Raw genomic sequence first — 19,863 nt, 5'->3', positions numbered from 1 at the left:
GCTAACAGTCCCTGAGTGACCTGGGATCAAGTTTCCTTTGTCTGCAAATCAGGTGGCCAGTAAACCCCACACCTGCTTTTCAAAGGTGAAGCAGAGATTCATTTCTTAGTGAATAATTGGTAGATACTGAAGTTATTTCACTCAGAATGGTTTCTAGCATGCGCCATCAATCAGTGTACCTGGTAAGTTATTTTCTGACCAATTCCAATCTCTATCTGTCAATCTGATGGTATATCTTGTTTGTCGGTTTTATGACAATTCAACGCTTTGTTTCTGAGCTATTTTTCTCAATGATTTGACAAATCTTCACTGTGTGCAGTCTAAGAGTCGTTATGAGCCAGTTTCACCAGTTAGCCACAGTACCGTACCCCAGTCTCACCGTATTATACATTTTTTTTAGCATTATCCTATCAGCAAATTCTTTTAATAAAGGGACCCGGAGTGAGTTTTTTTTAACATGACATTTTTTTCTGCTTAATATTTTGATTTTAAAACATAAAACGATGGCTTGAATTTGTGAGAGGGTCATGTTGCTGTGTGCAACAGCCTGTCATTAATGGAATTGTGTTCCCTAGAATACAGATTTCTTTTCTCTACAAATTACGCATGAAGTTACTTGAACACCTGGAAAAAGGGTGTGTTCATTGCAGTGTGACTTCCATCAACGCACTTTGTAAAACCCCCTGAAGCCAGAGGTACACGTACGTGTGCAGATTTGTTTTCCTCACTTAAGGAAGCACACATTAACATACGAGTGTTTGTAACACCGGGCAGCAGATTAATTCTGGGAACTGGGGATTATACTGAGGTGCGACAAGTTGGCTAGATTTCAATATCCGATATTGTGAGGGAATAAAGAGGCGTTCTCTTTTAACTGAATGTCATTACCAAAGACAGTGACAGGATAAATGTTGGCAGCTATCTTTGCTGATAGGAATCTAGAATAATGGATCAGTCTCAGAGTAGTAGAATGCCGGAGTGACTGAGATAAGCGGAAATATCTTCACTCAAATAACCGTGAATCTGTGATCATTTCCACCTCAAGGACTGAATCACTGACTATATTCCAGAAAATTCTTTGCAATGCTTGCTATGCTAAGGGGATCAAAAATGTTGCAAAAACTGCGTGAGTGCTAAGAAGTCAACAATGATGTCACTGAAATGAAGTGTGGATGCTGGAAAATTGAAACAAAACAGAAAATGCTGTAGAAACCTAGCCGATCTGGCAGCACATGTGGAGAGAGAAACAGGGTTCAAGTTTCACGTCTGATGTGACTTCTTCAGAACAAACAATGTTGTTAAAGTGCAAGTCAGGCTCTAGGTGCTAAATGATGTAAACCTGACCCAGTCTCTGAAATTCTTTTGCAGATAAATGATCTCTCCATTTGTTTGATAGTGGCACCGAGATTGTGCCGTTGAAACAGAAAGGGCACTTTCTGGAAATCGTTGATAAATTGTTGTCTGTTGTTCATCACTGAGACTGGGGGGAGTTCTGATAGACTGCAATAGTCAACATAAAATGCTGTTTTTTGAAGAACAGGAAGACTTTCTGCTCTGCTGGGAATCAGATCGCAATCACTGATCCTCACTGACCATGACAGGACTCAAACCAAGAGGTTTATTTTTGTGACTAACACAGTCAGATGTGGCATATTGTACTCACACAGTCCTGACTTCCTCACACCCCAGCTTCATGATTCTGAGTCAGAGGATCTCGATGTAGAAACATTTCCTATATATGAGACAATCCACATTTTCCCTCAGAACACAGTCCCAGCACAACATTTAGTTAGTGAATCGCTGGATCAGGTAAAATCACTGGAAGTCGAGACTGCTTGAAGTGTAGTTACAGTTCTCACATACAGAATTGAACTGTGTTATTTGGATTGTTCATTTTAATCATGTATAGATGTGCCTGTAGTTTGCATTTCAAGTGTGAGCTGGAATGTGTCAGCCGTGAGAGATGTTTCTGAGGAAACATGTCCTTGTTTACAGGGAGCTCCTTGGAAATGTGTCAATGTTTACTGGGGGCTCTCAGGTTGGGGGGGAGGGGTAACGTGTCAGTGTTTACGGCGAGGGTCGGAATGTGCCTGGAGGAAGGTGTCAGTGTTCACGGGAGGTGGGGGCGTCGCCTAGCGGAAGGTGTCAGTGTTTATTAAGGGTCCCCAGTGAGTGTGAGAGTATTTACAGAGTGCCTTTGGGGAATTAGTATAGGATTCTGGTTTACAGTTACTTTTCTGATCTTTAAGCACCTCCCAGATCTTGGGTTGTGAACAGTGGACCTACTTATGGTGATGTGAATGAGGAGACTTTAGACAGGTATTTAAGGGCAAAGGAATCTCTCTTTATTTAGGTGCATAGAGGTAATTATAATGTAAGAAATGGGTACCTCAGTAAATTCTATGAAGTTGATACAATACACTACGAAAAGAGATTACCACTATTCGACATTATTTACTGGCGCGCAGAAAACAAACATTTACACTGTCTGCCTGAATTCCTCCCAATTGTGGCCCAATGCACAGCTATCATTATTTGGGATCTCGGGGTTTATGCTCCCATCCCAGAATGTGGTTTTCAAGTCCCAGTGGTCGTTCTGGATCACCATACCTGGAACCTGGATGAAGATTTGGGACTGTGTGGGTTTCTAAGTTTGGGTTGAGTGAGCTGATGCACTCAAGTGTGTTTTGGTGAGTTCTCGATTCTCTTTACCTTTGGGTTTGTGAGGTGGTTTTCACCTCACTTTGTGACTGAGGACTCATGGCTACGGTGAAGTCAGTGATTGATCACGTTGTTGCTGTCTGGTTCAGATGGTCTGGATCAGGTTCTTGCTGTTGGTGTTTTCGGTTCAGAAAGACCCGTGTTCGGAAGCACTTTGTTCAGTTTCCACCTCCCGTACGATGGGGACTGGCAGTTACACTGACTGTGAGTCCCATTGTCTTCACACCAGATGTGTAGTTTTCATTGTGTCCTTGATGTTCTCCCCTGGGGTTAATTAGCTTCCCAATGGTTCGAGCTTGTATGAATGGATTTGAATGTCGAGTATCTCTATCGGCTCCATACAGTCTGTGCTACATAGCCCAAGGTATAAAAGCTGTCCTGGATCAGTTCCTACTATCTCATGGATCAGAGTCTGTTGGTTTCAGTCCATTGTCCTTTGAGAGAAGAGTTGCAAAATGGGACTCTGGGACAAAAACTAATTTTCTGAACAAAGGTCAAACCATGAAATATCAACTTTCCTGCTCTTCTGATGATGCTTGGCCTGCTGCGTTCATCCAGCTCTACGCCTTGTTATCTCAGTAATCCCACACAGCAACCTCCGTTCCAAAGCATGTTTATTGTGTTGTGTATTTCTCACAGACTCAGTCCAACTGTCTCTTTGAGTAGTTTTGGATGGGCAGAATCCTCGACTACAACGCAAGGATCATCAAAATGGTTTACAATAGGATATATTTTTCTTTTTTTTCTTTTATTTTCTTTTTTTTAACGGAGTCCTGCATGAATCAGTACTTGTGCAGGTTTCCCAGTGAGTGTGTCAGTATTCACAGTGAGCCTGTGATTAAGGAATCAGTATCTATAGATTTTTTTTTCCCAGGGATTGTGTGGAGTGCTATTTACAGAATGATCACTCGGAACTATCTCAGTACCTCAGGGAGTTGCTGGGGAGTTTGTCCTCACTGCAGTGAGTGAAAAGTATTTAAGGTATCCTTGGAGAGTGTGACAGTATTGGCAGTCTGTCTGGGGTAATCATTCAGTATTTACAGTGGGTCCTGGGGACTTTGCCATTATTTACTTGGGGGTCCCTGGTCGTGTATCACTATTTACAGGGGGGTGTTCGAGGAGAATGCCAATACTAATACAGTATCCCTGGGGAGTGCGTCAATATTTACAGGGAATCGTTACAGCATTTTGATGGATCCCGTGCAGAGCAGATTGACGGGTAACCCAACAGAGGTTTAAAAGCCCTGAGCGGTATCGATAAGGTGAATGGCAGATTGCAATTCAAGAGGGTGGGGATTTCAAGGCTGGGTCATACTTACCAGGGGAGAGGAGAAAGATTTTAATAAATGCATGGAATTTTATTTTTGTTTACACAGGGTTCATGTATGGGATGGCCTTCCGGAGGAAGTACTGGGTGCGGGTACAGTTACAGCATTTAAAAGGCAGTTGGGTAAGTACATGAATAAGAAATATTGAGGGGGGCATGTCCCACCTTCCTGTGCTTGGCCCCACTTCAGTTTGGGTTTATGGTCGGCATGGACTGGTTGGACTGAAGGATCTGATTCTAGGCGATGTGGCTCTGTATCTCTAAAAGCAGTATCCGCAGGGAATCCAGGGTGAGAGTGTTAATATTTACAGGGGTTCCAGAGGGGATGCATCTGTATTTACAGCATGTCCTGGGGAGGATTTTCAGCAAATACGGGGTGTTTCTGGGGAGGGCATCAATATTTAAAGGGCATTCCTGAGATGTGTGACAGACTTTTGCAGGAAATCGCAGGGGAGTGCATCAATATTTATAACAAATCCATCGGGAGTGCGTTAACAATTCCTGGGAACGGTTCAGTAATTACGGGAGTGTCTGGGGAGTGAGTAATGTTGACAGGGAATTCATGCACGATGTGTTAGAATATTCAGAGGTCTGTGGGCAGTACATCAGTATCTGTAGAGAACCCAAGGGGAATGTGTCAATAATTACTGGGTGTTCCAGAGGGAATACAACAGTATCTACAGTGGGTCTCTGGGGAAATCTGTCAGCATTTACAGCCGGTTCAGGGTGACTCTGATGTTGACTTGAGTTCAGTGGGACTGTCAGTATTTACAGGGGATCATTGTGCACGTGTCAGTATTAAAAAGACGTGTTCCAATGTAATGTGGTCGAGTTTACAAGGTATCTCCAAGAAGTGTGTCAGTTTTTAGAGGCTTCTCCCAAGGAAATTGTGAGTATTTGCCAGGACTCTCACAGGGAGTATTTAACAGAATGCTGCTGACAGTGTGTCATCATTTACCTAAGATGTTGTCTACGTTTACATGGGTCTGGGGACACTGTGTCCGTGTAACAGACTTCCACAGAGAGACCACAGTGAGTCTCCAGTGACTGACCATAATTCTCAGGTGTGCCCAAGGACAGTGTCAGGATTTTGTGCCCTTTGGGAATGTGTTCATAATTATACGGGATTTGTGTGGTAATGAGTCAGTATTTATAGAGATTCCCCAATGAGTGTGTTAGTGTTTACCCAGTGGGTGCAGGTGCAGCAGGGGTTGAAGAAGGCAGATGGTATGTTGGCCAGTTTTAACACAGCAGCTAATGAACTTAAAAGACCCTATACAGACAACAAGCAAAACGAACATCATCTACAAAATACCTTGCAAGAACTGTGACAAACACTACTTTGGACAAACTGGCAGGAAGCTAGCCACCTGGATACATGAACATCAACTAGCCACAAAAAGACATGACCCACTATCACTCGTATCCTTACATACAGATAAGGAAGGACACCACTTTGATTGGGACAACACATCCATCCGAGGACAAGTCAAACAGAGGCACGCACGAGAATTCCTAGAAGCATGGCATTCCAACCGGAACCCCATCAACAAACACATTGATTTGGAGCCAATCTACCATCCTCAGAGAAAAAGAACAGGAAATGACATCACAAATGCAGGAAATGACATTACCAACTCAAGGAAACCGAAACAGATAAATAGAAAGCGGGACATAATCGGAGGCTCATTTATGATGATACCTAGAATGGTGACGAAACGTCTGGGAACAAACCTTCCAGCTCAGTGAACCAGCTTTCATCTGGAACAAAATAAAGACCCACTCTTCTGTGGACCGGGAGGAGGAGAGCGCTGTGTTGGAGGTGGAAGGAAGATGTCGGGTTGGCAGTGCACCCTTGCAACCGGTGGATCTTAATGCTGGCTTCGGCCTAACGCTGGTTCAGGGGAGCAGCCAACCTGCAACGATGGCTGCGGCGATTGCTTGTGCCCCAGGTCAGGGCGTCCGGAACATCATCTGCATTTTCGTGAAGAAGGTGGATGAAGGTGCACCTGTGGTCGGCACCTTCTTCGTGAAGAGGGTCCTGTTGGACTGTTGTGGGTTCGCTGCTGCGGACATTTACTGCCTGCAGGATTTCCCTGGAGGAGGTTTTTATGATGTAACCTTCAGGAGTGCCAAGCTTTGTGAGCGCTTCCTGGAGGTTTTCAAGGAGAAGGGAGGTGAGGGCCCTCTCTCTGTATTGACCGCTGTCCCGCTGTTTGTGATGCCAGCGCAGAGGAGCCGTATGGTGACTGTACATAAGTACAATCCGCATGTGCCAGCAGTTGATGTCCTGACCTTCCTCGGAAGGTACGTGAAGGTGGAAGGGGATTCCTAACTGACATCATGGACCCCTTCGGGATCTGGACCAGTAAGAGGCAGGTCAAGGTGACGCTGAGAATGGGCGCGGACGGGAACATTGTACACCCACCGTCCAGCTTTGCAATCAGCGGGAGCAAGAGCTACCTGACCTACGCAGGGCAACCTAAAGTGTGCCAGGCCTGTGGTAGGTCAGGTCACGTGGCGGCCGACTGCAAAGCCACCATCTGCAGGGAGGAGGGAGACCTTGGAAAGGATTGCCCACAAGAAAAAGCTGCGACCTTTGTGCGGAAGCGGGCCACCTCTATAGGGCATGCCCGCGGCGGGGGACCATCTACGCCCAGGTCACCGGCAGGGGCAATGCGGGACAAGCCCCCCCCGGATGAGAGGAAGGCACCAGGGTCCTGCAAGGACTCCCCTAATGCGCAGGAGGGCCAGGTCGTGCAGGAGGGCCCAGCCCCGCAGGACGGACCCGAGGCCAGCAAAGTGCCTCTGCAGGGTCCGCTCCCCTCCGACAACCCCGAGTCGATGGAGGAGGTGACAGGTGACCCAGGGGAGTGGACGACGGTCCGGAAAGCGAGGAGGAAGGCATGCCAGCGGGCCAAGGCACCGCAACCATCAGGCGGGAAGAGACAGCTATGGGCGGGTGGGGGGGGGGGGGGGGGCGATACGTGCTCCTCTGACGAGGGAGATTTGGAGGAGGTCTGCCCAAAGCAGAAACTGAAGATCTCAAGGGAGAAGGAAAGCCGCACCCTGCTTCCAGGTGACGGGAGGCGTCCTGAGGCTCCCTCCAACACCCAGCCACGTGCCGCGGGGCGCCCCCCAGAACTTTCAGGCGGGAAGGAGGAAACAGCATGTCCCCAGCCTGACCCAGAGCCGGACTCTCCTGCCTCCATACCCCCGACGGGGGGATGACACCCGGAAGGCAGCAGGGATGGTTTCCTCAGCCTGGAGAGCGTCCAGCAGTTAGCCTTGTCAATGAGCATGAAGGGACAGATGGAGGGGCTGGACCTGGGACTTAGGGAGGGTACTGCGGTCACTGCCCACGATGGGGGTATGGGTTGCGAGCATTAATGTGCGCAGCGCCAAGTCCACCACAAGATGTGTGTCCACGTTGGCCTACCTGACCACCGTCAAGGCAGACCTCCTCTTTCTGCAGGAGTGTGGGATACTGCAACTCAGCAGGTACGGGAAATGGTCCGGTGCCTGGACCTGTGGGCCTTCGATTTGGTCGGGGGAAACGACTGACGCTCCTCAGGCCTGGCTATTCTGCTGCGGGGGCGCAACTTCACCATCTGTCAAGATCAGGAGGTGGTGGGGGTGCGCCTCCTAGTGTCTGATGTCACCTACAGGAACGGTCCCCTGAGGCTGATCAACGTGTACGCTGCAGTGGTCCAGTATGAGCAGTTGGCCGTCCTGCAGCGGCTTCCACCCCTGCTGGCTACGTACAGGCCGGTCATCCTGGGCGGAGACTTTAACTGCATCATCGATGCATTTGGAAGATCCGGCGTGGGGACAGCGCGTGGGGAGAGTAAACTGGACGTCACGTCCAGATTCCTGATGGGCATGGTGCAGGATGCCAAGCTGCTCGACGTCTTCAGCACCCATGCAGATGGAGGGCAGCAGAGATACACCTGGTCACGGCCAGACGGGTCTATCCGCTCAAGGACAGACTTGCTGTTTGCGTCACGGGCGTTCTCGGTCAGGTCTCCCAGCATCGAGCCGGTGTTCTTCTCTGACCACTGCCTCCTGCTGGCTGACTGTCACTTACAGAACAACCAGCCGGCCGGCAAGGGGACGTGGAAGCTCAACACGATCTGTTGACCCCAGAGAACGTTGAGGAGCTTAAGAGGGACTGCACTGGTTGGAGAAACGTGAAACCCCTCTATGAGTCTCCGGGCGACTGGTGGGAGATGGTGAAGGAGAACATCAAGAGGTTCTTTGTCCTCAAGGGTGTTCGGAGGGTGAGAGAGAAGCGGGGAAAGCTGTCGCAACTCCAGAAAAGGGTGCAGAACCTACTCCTTCTGCAGTTGATGGGGGTCAATGTCACGGAGGACATCCGCGAGGTGAGAGTCCAGCAAGCCTCGCACTTCACCACAGAGGCCTCCAGAATAATCTTCCGGTCCAGGGTCTGCTCCGTGGAGCAGGACAAGATGTGCTCGCGTTTCTTCTTTTAGAAGGTGCACAAAGAGTGCTCTGTGCGTAGTCGGCTGAAGAAGGAAAACAGCTTGGTGAAGTCGTCTCGGCCCGACATTTTGTGGATCAGCAGAGCCTTCTATGCGGGACTGTACGACGCGAAGCTCATGGACAGCACGGCCTCTGAGTCATTCCTGTCATCTGTCACGGAGGTCTTAGACGACGGCACGAGGGAATGGCTGGACCGGCTGACATCCCTGGGTGAGCTGACCAGAGCCCTCAAGTCCTTGGAGAGGAATAAGACTCCCGGGAGCGATGGCTTACCGGTCGAGCTGTATTCCACTCTGTGGGACCTGATCGGCCAGGACCTACTGGAGGTGTACGATAGTGTGCTTCGTGCAGGGGAAATGTGCAAGTCCATGAGGAAGGGCATCATCATCCTCATTTACAAGAGGAAGGGGAAGAGGGAAGAAATTAAGAATTGGCGTCCCGTTTCACTATTGAACGTGGACGACAATATCCTGGTCAAGGTCATAGCCAACGGGCCAGGTCTGTCCTGGAGTCGGTGATTCACACTGACCAACCTGTGCTGTGCCGGGCAGGACGCTCGCTGCGAGCCTCGCGCTCATCAGGGATACGATCACCTACGTGCAGGACAGGCGGGTGGACACCTGCCTCGTCAACCTGGACCAGTAGAAGGCCTTTGACGGGGTCTCTCATGCTTACAAGAGGGACGTCCTCTCCACATTTGGGTTCAGGGAGGGCATCCACAACGGGATCCGGCTGCTCTACACCAACATCGTTAGCGCAGTCTCGATGAACGGGTGGGAATCGGACAGATTTCCCGTCAGATCTGGAGTCAGGCAGGGCTGCCTGTTCTCTACTGCCTTGTTTGTGTGCAGGAGCCCTTCACTACATCCATCAGGAAGGACGTGAGCCTGAAGGACGTGACTATCCCAGGCAGCGGAAGACTTCAGGTCAAGATCTCCCTGTACATTGACGATGTCGCCGTCTTCTGCACCGATTGTCGGTTGGTGAGTAGGCTGTTGGACATCTGTGGCCAGTTTGAACTGGCCTCGGGTGCTAAAGTCATTAGGGGTAAGAGTGAGGTCATGTTCTTCGGGAACTGGGACGACCGCTCCTTCATCCCCTTCACCGTCAGGACAGACTACTTGAAGGTGCTGGGTGTTTGGTTCGGTGGAGCTGGGGCGTGCACTAAGACTTGGGAGAAGCGTATCGCCAAACTGAAGCAGAATCTGGGCAGGTGGACGCTCCGGTCCCCCTCCATCACGGGTAAGAACCTGGTTGTCAGGTGCGAGGGGCTCTTGGTACTGTTGTATGTGGCACAGGCCTGGCCTATTCCCTGGACCTGCGCCGCTGCGATCACCCGGGCCATCTTCCACTTCATTTGGGGGTCGAGGATGGACCAGGTCTGCAGGGACACAATGTACAAAGATCTGGAAAAAGGGGGAAAGGGCGTACCGAATGTCACCCTCGCCCTGACGGCTACCTTTGTGTGCGGCTGCATCAAGCTGTGCGTAGATCCTCAGTACGCAAACACCAAGTGTCACTACTTACTGAGGTTCTACCTGTCCCTGGTGTTGCGAAGGATGGGCCTGGCCTCGCTGCCGCGGAACGCTCTGAGTAGTTGGACCGTCCCGTACCACCTGTCCTTCATGGAAAAAAAATTCAAGAGAAACACCTTTGACCACAAGGCCGTCAGGCAGTGGTCAGCACGTAGTATCCTCGGGACCCTTCGGGAAAAGGAGAGGGTGGGTCCCGTCGGGTGGTTCCCCACGCAGACTGCCAAATTCGTTTGGCAGAATGCCTCATCGCCAGAACTTTCAAACAAGCACAAGGACATTGCTTGGCTGGCGGTGAGAGGGGCTCTGCCAGTGAGATCCTTTATGCATGCCCAGAATCTCTTGCACAACTCCACGCTGCCCTCGAGGCGGCTGCAGGGGGTGCGAGACTGTCGATCATCTCCTTCTGGAGTGTGCTGATGCGCAGGAGGCCTGGAGGGGGATGCAGTGGTATTTGTCGAGGTTCGTCCCAAGCAGCTCTATGAAACGGGACTCTGTGCTCTACGGGCTGTTTCCTGGGACGCACACTGAGACCGACATCAACTGCGCCTGGAGGACCATCAATGCAGTGAAAGACGCTCTTTGGTCTGCCCGCAACTTGCTGGTCTGCCAGCTGAAAGAACTGACCCCGACCGAGTGTTGCAGACTGGCGCACTCCAAGGATCAGGACTACGTGCTGAGGGACGTGCTAAAGCTTGGCGAAGCCGCCACCAACGCGCGGTGGGGAAAGACCACGGTATGAAACCTCTCGTCCAGAATAGAAAAAAGGGCCCTATCTGGTAACTGGGCCCAGCTGGCACCTTCCCCAACTGGTCAGGGGCCCAACGGCGACTGTGCGGGGAGACGACTGCCGGGGTATTTTCTTTGTTTTTTTTTCTTTGTTTGTTTTTTTCCATTAGTTGGTGTACGTACCCCCTGGGTAACCCAGAGCAGTTTGCATGACTGGGTAGGTGTATAAATATGTTTTATTTTGTACATCTTATGAATAAAGTATATTTTTTCAAATAAAAAAGGGATGAAATTTCTGAAAACTAACCTTCCAGCTCAGCGAGCAAACTCACATCCAGTGCTTACAGTCTAAGGATATAGGATAGGCCATTTAGGACTGTGACGAAGAAAAATGCCTTTGCCAGATTTTTTTTTCATTCATTCCTGGGATGAGGACGTCTCTGGCTAGGCAGCATTTATTGCTCATCCCTAATTGCTCAGGGGGCAGTTAAGAGTCAACCACATTGTTGTGGCTGTGGAATCACATGTTGGCCAGTACAAGTAAGAATGGCAGTTTCCTCACTAAAGGACATGAGTGCACCCGATGGGTTTTTTCAACAATCAACTCTGGATTCATGGTCGTCATTAAACCCTAAATTCCAGGTATTTATTGAATTCAAATTCTGCCATGTGCTACGGTGGGTTTTGAACCAGGTCCCCAGAATATTATTTGGGTCTGTAAGTCAATAGCCCTTTGACAATGCCACTGGGCCATCACCCTTGAGTCTGTGGAATTCACTGCCATAGGACGTGGTTGAGGACAAACAATTGAATGTTTCCAAGAAGAAGTTTAATCGAGTTTTTTGTGGATTAAAGAGAGCTCATGATATAGGGAGTCAGTGAGATCAGAGGACTCGGTCTGATGACCAGCCATGGTCATAGCTATTGGTAGCACAAGCTTGAGTTGTCAGACGTTTTTCTACTTTTGCTCCTCACTCATATTCATGTTCTTACGTATGTTTAGGGGCCCGAGTGAGCCGGTCAGTATGTAAAAGGGACCATGGGGAATGTGTTAGTGTTTACGGTGGGTCCCATGGTGTTCTGGGGATTGTAACAGTCTTTACTGTGGGCCCCAGGGGATGCATCATTCTTTAATGGGTATGTACAGAGTGTAGCACCAGACTAGATGAACTGAAGCTGTTTCCGCTTTTACAAGGGTCTCAGCTCGTGGTAGGTGGGTGTAGTTTGTGATGAAACTGTCACTTTAAAAAGGTTATTCTTTCGTGTTTTTATTTTGAAGATCGCTTGTCAAGGCAGAGGTGGTGAAGTGTCCAGGGGTTTTAGGAGGCCTTTGTGTTTTTTTGGTTAAAACCAACTTAACAATGGAAGAGGAGTGTCCAGTTCAGGATTTCTGGTTGTATCTCAGCTGTAGCAGTCACAAGATTTGTGCATCTAGAGGAGTTGCAAGCTTCAATAAATAATTTCTAACTGGCTTTCTCTGAAATCTATCTCTGGATGTTTTTCCCTCCTGCCTTTGAGAATCTGTGTTTGAAATTGTGTTTTTACCAAGGGATGTGTTTATGGGATGTGAGTATATTGGAACAGTTAATTCATAATAGTGACTGTATTGGGTGGGTTAGATTTTCCAATAATTGTTTTTTAAAATTCCACTTTCTGCTGTTCATGTTTTAACTGTCGTGTTTAAATAAATTGCCTTGCTTCAAACCAAGTGCATCATTCGTGGAACACCCAATTGACATCTGCGTATAAAATAAGAAAGTTAGGGTCTAATGATAACAGTGTGGAGCTGGAAGAACACAGCAGGCCAGGCAACATGAGAGGAGCAGTAAAGTTGACATTTCAGGTCGGGACCCTTCTGACTATCTCAAAATTAGTGCCCAGGCTACTTTCTTAAAATCTTGTGAGGAAATTCTCGCCTGGCCCATAACACATTTGGGGCTTTTGTTGCAATAATTCTACAATTCCACTTTGGGTTTCGGGTTAATTGACTCCAGGGTGGTGAGTGGTTGTTGTCAGTGTCTTTTGATTCGGGTGTTGCATTCCCTTGGTTTAAACAGGGTGTGCCTTGTGTAGGAATGGCTCTTTCAGTCATCACTCAGATTTCTGGGGGTGGAAGCAGTGACTTCGGCGTCTTTGCAAAAAGTGACCACGGCAAAGCTGTTGGAATTGGCAGACAGGCTGGAATTTGGGGTTACCCTCGTCTGTGAGGCAAGGAGAGGGACTGACAACACTCTTTGGAAATGGATAAGATTCACATTGGACAGCGAAAGGAACTCAATCAGCCTGGATTCTGGTTAAAGGCGGAGGAAGGAGGAAAGAAAAGAATCCCCCTAGCAGATAATGTGGATAGTCAGAATCTCTTTCTCCAGTGAAAAAAATGTCAAATACTTGGGTGCCCAGGATGGAGGAAATTTCAAATGAGATGTGTGAGGCACATGAGTGAAATTTTTGTGCAGGATTGAGACAAATACAATAAAAGGGCAGAGGATCGAGGGATATGAACTATGTGCTGACAGATGGTATGAGTTTCGAATAACATCGTGTTCGGCACATCCATGGTAGTCCGAAGGGCCTGGTGCTGAGCTGTACCGTTTTATTTTTTAACCCTGTCAAAAAAAGCACTAAGAATCTTATATATTTCATTATTTCTCCCTCATTCTTCTAAACGACAATGAGACAAGCTCAGACTACTTAACCTCTCCTCATTAGAACATCTCTCCGTTCCCAAGATCAGCCCAGTGAACCTTCTCTGGCCTGTCGCTCATTCAAGGATATCTTTCCGAAGGGCAGTCATATTGTTCATAATATTTTTGGTATCATCTGACAACTTATTTATATTAGCAAGGACTCCCTATTATTAAACTTCATTCCCTTTTCAATAATTGTCAGAATTTGATTTGCCTGTTCTACTACCTGCTGAACCCATAAGCTCCCTTTTTCAGATTGATACTCAAGGATTCCCGACACCCTTTGTGCAGTCAATGTGAAACCAAACAGTGTCAACCTGACAGTAATTTAGAAATGTGCTGTACTGCATTATAAAGGATATGACAATAAACAATAATTGCACCCTTTGAAACAACAGAAGATACATGCGTTTATGAAAGGGAATTTTTTTGATGATCCTGTTCAATTTCGTTTTTTTTTTGGTGTGGCTATCAATTGCAGAATAAATAAGGTGAGGGAGGGGATTGGCGTTCAGGGGATATGGTTAATTTGAATTTTCAAAATCATTTTGCCGAGTTTGAACAGGGGCTGGAGAGTATGTAGGGAGTGAATAGGGCCTCTTAAAGATCAACAAAGCCATTATATGTGGGACAACTAGAGATGGATGCAATACTAAACAAGTATTCCACTTCAGTAATTACTGTGGAGAAAAACATAGCACCTCAGGAACTTGGTGAAATAAATAGTGATGACTAGAAAAGAGTCCACAATTGAGAGCATGAGGTGCTGGGAGTCTTAAAATGCACAAAGGCAGATAAATCCTCAGGCCTTGATCAGGTTTATCCCAGGACATTTGTGGAAGGCTAGGTAAGAAATTGTGAGCTGCTCCGGCAAGATATTTATATCATCAACAGCCACAGTGAGATGTCAGAAGACTGGAGGATGGGTAATGTTGTTGCATCACTCAAGGGGCTGAAAGGCAAAGCCTGGAAACTACAAACCAGTGACACTGACATCAGTGGTGGGTTAGTTGTTGGAGGAGATCCTGAGAGACTGGCTCTTCATGCATTTGAAAAGGCAAGGATTGATTAGGGCTAGTCAGCACAGCTTTGTGTGTGGAAAATCATGGCTCAGAAAGTTGATTTTGCTTTGAGGAGATAGAAGAATGCAGAGTGGTAGGTGGCTCTCAGCAAGTTTAGATCACATGGTGGCCTACAAAAGTTTGCCAGTTGTGTCCAAGATTGGCTTGTCAGTGGGTGCTGGCAGAGGTTTATTGTGCTTACTGGAGGCCAATGCGTGTGCTGCCAGGTTCGGTTCTGTTATGTGTCATTTATATTTATTTGAATGAGAATATAGGAGTCATGGTTAGTAAGTTTGTGGGTGACAGTAAAATTGGTGGTATCATGGACAGTGAAGGAGGTTATCTATGAATTCAACGAGATCTTGATCTATCAGGTTGATGGGATGAGAAACAGCAGAGGGAGTTTAAGGTGGATAAATGTGAAGCATTGACTCTTTGAAAGACAAACCAGGGGAGAACACAAACAGCGAATGTTCAGGTCCCAGATGGTGTTGTCAAACAGAGATACTTAGGGGCGCAGATACATAGTTCCCTGAAAGCGGTGTCACAGATAGATGGGGTGATGAAGGTGACATTTGGCATGCTTTCATTGGTTAGAGCATTGGGATTAAGAGATTGGGTCGTCATGCTGTGGCTGTACAGAGCATTGAGGCCACCATAAAAACGTTCTTAATTATCAGGAAAAAACTTAACTAGTTTACTGTGTCCTTTAGGGAAGGACATCTGACATTCTTAGCTGCTCGAGCCGACATGTGATTTCAGACCCACAGCAATATGGCTGACTCTGAGCTTCACTCTGGCAATTAGTGTTTGGCAACGATTGCTCGACCAGCTGATGACATCCTCATGCCATGAAGGTATAAATAAAAGTACATATTTCCCTCCCTATCTCTACAGACACCTCCAGCTTAGCAATTCCTCCTGGATTTGTAACATCATTCAGGCCCTTGCCACTTTCTGTAACACACTCATCACCTCCAGCACCTTCAACTTTTCCTGTTCCTATCATCTCAATAAATCCCAACAATGTTTCCTGTTGCAACTGCATTCCTCTGCTAGGAAATCCCTTGCAATCCCTTTAATACCTTCGTCCATACTGTGGTAACCCTCTTTTGCTGAACAGTCTCTTCTTCTGATTTTGTTCTGTTTTTTTTTGTCGTCTTCTAAGGCTCTTTCAATTGAATATATTCCTTTACACCCTGAGTGAGACACAGCTAGGAATTTCTTGCTGAGCTTTTGTCAATGGAATGCCCTTTTTGTTGGATATTTTACAATGTTCTTTCAAATGTTTTCCACTGTTCATTTGCATTTCAGTTAGTTTACTCTGTCTACACTGGTCACTTCCCCTCTCAATGTCATACAATTGGCTTTGTTTCTGTTTCTAATTGTTGCTTGTTCTTTGTCTGGTCACAGTAAAACTTCATTATCCCTTTGAATACCACTTTTTCATAAATTCCCTTCAGATCTCTGTGTAACATGACTCATTCACTCAGCTTCATAACATAACAGTCGATCTGGGATAGTTACATCCCTAGCCAGTTGCACAACATGTTATTCAAAGAAATACTGACAAAAAAGTTCTCCGAGCTCCTCTTCGAATGCCACTATTTTATTGCACATACTTTGTCCATTCCAGAAAGTTACATTATCATGTACTTTATTTGACAATTTCCTGTCACAAACTGATGTACGGTTTTCGTGAAACTCTGTGCTTCATGTCCCTTTCTGCTTGTCTTCAGCCACATCACCATGCTGTTCCAATCACATTTTCTGTTTGGATTTGGAAATCTCCTTTCCCTTGAACCCTGTCCCGACATCCTGTCTATTAGTTTAAAGCCCTGTCCATAAACCTACTGACATGATTGGCCAGGACACTGGCCCCAGCATAGTTCCAGTTATTTATTCACTCATGAGATGTGGGTGTCTCTGGCTGGCCAGCATTTATGACCCACCCCGAGCTACCCTTGAACTGAATGGCTTGCTGTGCCATTTCAGTGGGTAGTTGTGAATCAACCACGTTGCTGCGGGTCTGAAGTCACATGTAGGCCTGACCAAGTGAAGGTGGCAGATTTTCTCCCCTAGTTACAGTCAGACTCAATCACTCGTCATCATGGGAGGCCTACTTTCAGCTTTGAGATACTGTACCTTCCGAAGACGACAGAGGAAGTTCACAGTTATCAATCCAGGCCTGTGCTGTCTTTGTGAGGATTAGCACAACAGAAGTGAAAGCAAATCTCCCACGATAGGACGGTAATGCTGTCTCTGATCTTCCTGTTCTGTGCTTTCCCTCCATGACTGTGTCTGTGTCACGTCTTGTCGACCAGTGTCTTCAATCATTCTAACTCCTACTTCTGTCACCACCTCTCCTCTCTACAATCCCTCCATAAATTTGAAACTTACTCCAATCCTGACCACCATCCTGATCTCTGTAAATTGTTTCAGCCTCTGCAACATGTCTTATATCGGTACTCTGTTCCTCCAGTAACTGAAGTCATAGAATTGTGAAGCACGGAAAGAGACCCTTTGGCCCAACTCGTTCATGCTGACCGGGTTTCCCGAACTGAACAAGTCACATTTGCCTGCGTTTGGCCTGCATCCTTACAAACCTTTCCTGTCTGTGTACCTGCCCCAATGTCTTTTCACTGTTGTAATTGTACTTATCTCTACCACTTCCTCTGGCACCTCATTCCATATTTGCACCATTCTCTGTGTGGAAAAAGTTACCTCTCGGGCCTGCTTTCAAACTTTCTTCTCTCACCACAAGCCTCCTGGGAGCAAAGACCATGTCTAATTCAACTTTTATATGCTGCTCAGGCATTCATAAACCTCTAAAAGGTCACTCCACAGCCTCCTATGTTTGTGGAGGAACAGAGGGATCTTGGGGTCCAAATCCATAGATCCCGCTAAGTGGGCACCCAAGTGGATAAGGTTGTAAAGTTGGTTTTTGGTGTGTCGGCTTTCGTTGGCAGGGGAATTGAGTTTAAGGGTCATGATGTTACGCTGCAGGTCGATCAAACTCTGGTTAGACCACACTAGGAACATGGTGTTCAGTTCTGGCCACTTCGTTCGAGAAAATATGTGGAAGCTTTAGAGAGGGTGCAGAGGAGATTTAGCAAGATGTTGCCTGCACGGGAGGGCAAGTCATATGAGGAAAGATTGAGGGAGCTAGGGCTTTTTTTCATTGGAGCAAAGAAGGATGAGAGGCGCCTTGATAGAGTGGTGCAAGATAATGAGAGGCATAGATAGAATGGATAGTCAGAAACTTTTTCCCAAGGCAGAAATGACTATTACAAGGGACATATTTTTTAAGCTGATTGGAGCAAGGCATAAGGGGAGATGTCAAAGGTAGGTTCTTCATACAGAGAGTAGTGGGCGTGTGGAATGTGCTCCCCGCAGTGGTAGTGGAGTCATATATTTTAGAGACTTATAGGCGACCCTTGGAGAGACATGTGTAGGATAGTAAAATGCAGGGATGCAGGGTGGATTGATCTTAGCAGGCTAATAGGTCGGCACAAAATGGTGGGCCGAAGGGCCTGTACTGTGCTGTTCTATGTTCAATATCGCTGCTCTCATTGGTCTCTATGCATCCCTATTTTCTTCCTAGTCACTATTTTGCCCATAATATCCTTGTAGAATCTCTTTGGATAATCCTCAACCTAATCTGCCAACGTTATCTCATGTCCTAATTTTGCCCTCCGGTTTTCCTTCATAAGGTGTGTTCCTACACTCCGATACTCGTCAAGAGATGCATTGAACCAGCTGTGTCCCCTTTTTCTTGACCAGAGCCTCGCTATCGCCAGTCATCCAGTATTTCCTATTTCTGTCAGCATTGTCCATCACACTAAAAAGAACATGCTCGACCTGACCTGTCATTTTAGCTTGCATTTGAAAACTTCCAACTTGCCAGATGCACGTTTACCTGCAAATAGCCTCCCCAATCAACTTTTGAATACCATGAAAATTGGTCTTGCGCAAGTTTATTACTTTAGCTTGTGGACCAGGCCAATCTTTTTCCATAGCTATTTTCAAGCTTATAAAATTGTGGTCACTTGCCAAAGTGCTCCCCCAATAACACCTCAGTCCCTTGCCTGACATTGCTTTGTACGTGGAGGCCATATGTTGTCCCTTCTCCAGTCGGGCCATCTACATATTGTTTGAGAGAGTTTTCTTGAACGCACTGAACAAATTCCTTCCATCAAAGCGCTTAACACTCTGGCAGCACAAAACTAGGATTGGAAAATTATATTCCCATACCATTACACCCTTATTATTCTTACAGATATCTGAGATCTCTCAACATATTTGCTCTTCAGTTTCTCACTGGCTTTTGGGAGCTTGTAAGACAATTGCATCAAAGCGATCACCCATTTTTATTCCTCCGTTCCGCTAATGCAGCTTCACTGGGCAAACACCAGGAATATTGTCTCTAAACAATGCCGTGATATTTTCCCAATTCAAAATTACCTCTCTCCTCCTGTCTTGCCTCCCCTCCTATCCTTTCTGTGGCATCTTCCCCCTGTAACATTGAGTTGCTAATCCTTTCTTTCTCTCAGCTGTGCTTCTGTAATACTTCTGATAGCCCAGTCCCATGTCTCCATCCATGCCCTGAGTTTATCTGCCTTACCTGCCAGGTCCATTGCGTTGAAATAAATGCTGTTTAATGAACCAATTTTTCCTCATATTTTGGCATGTTCTTGCCTACCTTTGTCTATTTAAATTGCTGTCTTGTAATTCTGTGCTAGCGTCTTTCTTGCCTCATTGCTGTTTTGAGCCCCACAGCCCTGCTTGACTGGTTTAAATCCTTTCGGGTACTTCTAAAAATTCACCTTGCCAGGACGTGCTTAGCCTCGTCCCTAATACAGGTGTTTTCACCCCCCTGTCCACCTGTGTTGACACCTTTAGTGATCTATGGACTTTTGTACCAAGGTCCCCTCGTTTATCAGTGCTCTGCCTGTACCTATCATTCATCATGTATGCCCTTCACTTGCCATACCTGCCACAGTGTATTAGCTCACACTTCTGAGAAGTAAAGTCCATCTGCCATTACTCTGCTCAGTTTATCAGCTGATCAATATCAGACTGTAGTCAGCGACCATCCACCTCACTATGGACAACACCCTCAGCTTTCATCTGAACATGTTCGAGATCCTCAGCATCCTAACTGAAATCCACGGCTACAATATCTTTCTAATTTGTGAGCACAGATGAGAAGTGTTCATTTAAGACCTCACTTGCTTCCTCTAGCTCTCTGCACAATTTGCCCCTTTGGTTTCTAACAGACTCCACTCTCCTTGCCTAACCCT

General features: G+C 46.9%; 1 protein-coding gene across 1 annotated transcript in view; it reads left to right on the top strand.

The window, feature by feature from the left end:
* Positions 1–4,096: 4,096 nt before the first annotated feature.
* The window catches only part of LOC132207732 (uncharacterized), a 31,377-nt gene continuing 15,610 nt past the window's right edge, over positions 4,097–19,863 (top strand). The window contains exon 1 of the transcript XR_009443760.1: positions 4,097–4,171. The gene's annotated coding sequence lies outside the window, so the exon portion shown is untranslated. The remainder of the gene's footprint in view (positions 4,172–19,863) is intronic.

Source organism: Stegostoma tigrinum, unplaced genomic scaffold, assembly GCF_030684315.1.
Source record: "Stegostoma tigrinum isolate sSteTig4 unplaced genomic scaffold, sSteTig4.hap1 scaffold_140, whole genome shotgun sequence".
Taxonomy (NCBI): Eukaryota; Metazoa; Chordata; class Chondrichthyes; order Orectolobiformes; family Stegostomatidae; genus Stegostoma; species Stegostoma tigrinum.
This window is presented reverse-complemented; position numbering and strand designations above follow the sequence as displayed.